This window comes from Cebidichthys violaceus, unplaced genomic scaffold (assembly GCF_023349555.1).
Source record: "Cebidichthys violaceus isolate CVI_PGR_0920_01 unplaced genomic scaffold, fCebVio1.0.p SCAF_16, whole genome shotgun sequence".
Taxonomy (NCBI): domain Eukaryota; kingdom Metazoa; phylum Chordata; class Actinopteri; order Perciformes; family Stichaeidae; genus Cebidichthys; species Cebidichthys violaceus.
Window position 1 is genome coordinate 4,207,620 of NW_027176329.1, and position 2,500 is coordinate 4,210,119.

At 39.3% G+C, this 2,500-nt stretch overlaps 4 non-coding genes and 1 pseudogene across 4 annotated transcripts; all 5 read right to left on the reverse strand.

The window, feature by feature from the left end:
* Positions 1 to 57: 57 nt before the first annotated feature.
* Positions 58 to 176, reverse strand: LOC137873048 (5S ribosomal RNA). Its single transcript, XR_011102961.1, has one exon. It is a non-coding gene; the product is annotated as a 5S ribosomal RNA (ribosomal RNA).
* A 452-nt stretch (positions 177 to 628) lies between these two features.
* LOC137873025 (5S ribosomal RNA) lies at positions 629 to 747 on the reverse strand. The gene has a single exon (XR_011102939.1). It is a non-coding gene; the product is annotated as a 5S ribosomal RNA (ribosomal RNA).
* A 451-nt stretch (positions 748 to 1,198) lies between these two features.
* LOC137873216 (5S ribosomal RNA) lies at positions 1,199 to 1,307 on the reverse strand (annotated as a pseudogene).
* A 452-nt stretch (positions 1,308 to 1,759) lies between these two features.
* LOC137873136 (5S ribosomal RNA) lies at positions 1,760 to 1,877 on the reverse strand. The gene has a single exon (XR_011103046.1). It is a non-coding gene; the product is annotated as a 5S ribosomal RNA (ribosomal RNA).
* A 452-nt stretch (positions 1,878 to 2,329) lies between these two features.
* Positions 2,330 to 2,448, reverse strand: LOC137873034 (5S ribosomal RNA). The gene has a single exon (XR_011102948.1). It is a non-coding gene; the product is annotated as a 5S ribosomal RNA (ribosomal RNA).
* Positions 2,449 to 2,500: the final 52 nt, after the last annotated feature.

The window sequence follows — 2,500 nt, forward strand, 5'->3', positions numbered from 1 at the left end:
ATTTGTTAACTGAAATATGCAGCAGTGTCCTCTGCCTTATGGAGAGAAATGTGAAAAAGCTTACAGCACCTGGTATTCCCAGGCAGTCTCCCATCCAAGTACTAACCAGGCCCGACTCTGCTTAGCTTCCGAGATCGGACGAGATCGGGCGCAATCAGAGAGGTATGGCCGTATGCAAGTTTGTCTCCAACACATAGTCCTTTAAAAGCTGTTACAAATTGCTGTCATTTATAGTACATTTAGGACATGTTTAAGAAATCTCATTTTATGTTCAAAGGGACCCCGTTTTTAAAAAATGAAGCAGTTCTTTGAATGGTAGGGTGAATGGTGAATTCAAATTTGCTGTTCTTCACAGAGAACTCTGAGCTATTGGTCAGAACCGGCTTGAAAAGACTCAAATACCAACAACAGTAGGTCAATTGCAAAATGTGAACGAACCTAAACCAGTTCATTGATTAACATTCCAAAATGAAGAAAATATTGATATGATATTGATTGATTCTCTTTTCCCTTTTGACTGTTACCCACTTCTTTTTATGCATCTCTTCTTCAATCTTGCCTCTTTCTCACATATTTGTCAAATGAAAAAGCAGCAGTGTCTTCTGCCTTATTGAGAGAAAAGTGAAAAAGCTTACAGCACCAGGTATTCCCAGGCAGTCTCCCATCCAAGTACTGACCAGGCCCGACTCTGCTTAGCTTCCGAGATCTGACGAGATCGGGCGCAATCAGAGAGGTATGGCCGTAAGCAATTTTGTCTCCAACACATAGTCCTTTAAAAGCTGTTACAAATTGCTGTCATTTACAGTACATTTAGGACATGTTTAAGAAATCTCATTTTATGTTCAAAGGGACCCCGTTTTTAAAAAATGAAGCAGTTCTTAGAATGGTAGGGTGAATGGTGAATTAAACTTTCTGTTCTTCACAGAGAACTCTGAGCTATTGGTCAGAACCGGCTTGAAAAGACTCAAACACCAACAACAGTAGGTCAATTGCAAAATGTTAACGAACCTAAACCAGTTCATTGATTAACATTCCAAAATGAAGAAAATATTGATATGATATTGATTGATTCTCTTTTCCCTTTTTACTGTTACCCACCTCTTTTCATGCATCTCTTCTTCAATCTTGCCTCTTTCTCACATATTTGTCAAATGAAAAAGCAGCAGTGTCCTCTGCCTTAAGGAGAGAAAAGTGAGAATGCTTACAGCACCAGGTATTCCCAGGTGTTCTCCCATCCAAGTACTAACCAGGCCCGACTCTGCTTAGCTTCCGAGATCGGGCGCGATCATAGAGGTATTGCCGTAATCAAGTTTGTCTCCAACACATAGTCCTTTAAAAGCTGTTACAAATTGCAGTCATTTATAGTACATTTAGGACATGTTTGAGAAATCTCATTTTATGTTCAAAAGGACCCCGTTTTTAAAAAATGAAGCAGTTCTTTGAATGGTAGGGTGAATGGTGAATTAAACTTTACTTTTCTTCACAGAGAACTCTGACTTATTGGTCGGAACCGGCTTGAAAAGACTCAAATACCAACAACAGTAGGTCAATTGCAAAATGTTAACGAACCTAAACCAGTTCATTAATTAACATTCCAAAATGAAGAAAATATTGATATGATATTGATTGATTCTCTTTTCCCTTTTTACTGTTACACACCTCTTTTCATGCATCTCTTCTTCAATCTTGCCTCTTTCTCACATATTTGTCAAATGAAAAAGCAGCAGTGTCTTCTGCCTTATTGAGAGAAAAGTGAAAAAGCTTACAGCACCAGGTATTCCCAGGCAGTCCCCCATCCAAGTACTAACCAGGCCCGACTCTGCTTAGCTTCCGAGATCGGACGAGATCGGCGCAATCAGAGAGGTATGGCCGTAAGCAAGTTTGTCTCCAACACATAGTCCTTTAAAAGCTGTTAGAAATTGCTGTCATTTATAGTACATTTAGGACATGTTTAAGAAATCTCATTTTATGTTCAAAGGGACCCCGTTTTTAAAAAATGAAGCAGTTCTTTGAATGGTAGGGTGAATGGTGAATTAAAATTTGCTGTTCTTCACAGAGAACTCTGAGCTATTGGTCAGAACCGGCTTGAAAAGACTCAAATACCAACAACAGTAGGTCAATTGCAAAATGTGAACGAACCTAAACCAGTTCATTGATTAACATTCCAAAATGAAGAAAATATTGATATGATATTGATTGATTCTCTTTTCCCTTTTTACTGTTACTCACGTCTTTTCATGCATCTCTTCTTCACTCTTGCCTCTTTCTCAAATATTTGTCAAATGAAAAAGCAGCATTGTCCTCTGCCTTATGGAGAGAAAAGTGAAAAAGCTTACAGCACCAGGTATTCCCAGGCAGTCTCCCATCCAAGTACTAACCAGGCCCGACTCTGCTTAGCTTCCGAGATCGGACGAGATCGGGCGCAATCAGAGAAGTATGGCCGTAAGCAAGTTTGTCTCCAACACATAGTCCTTTAAAAGCTGTTACAAATTGCTGTCAT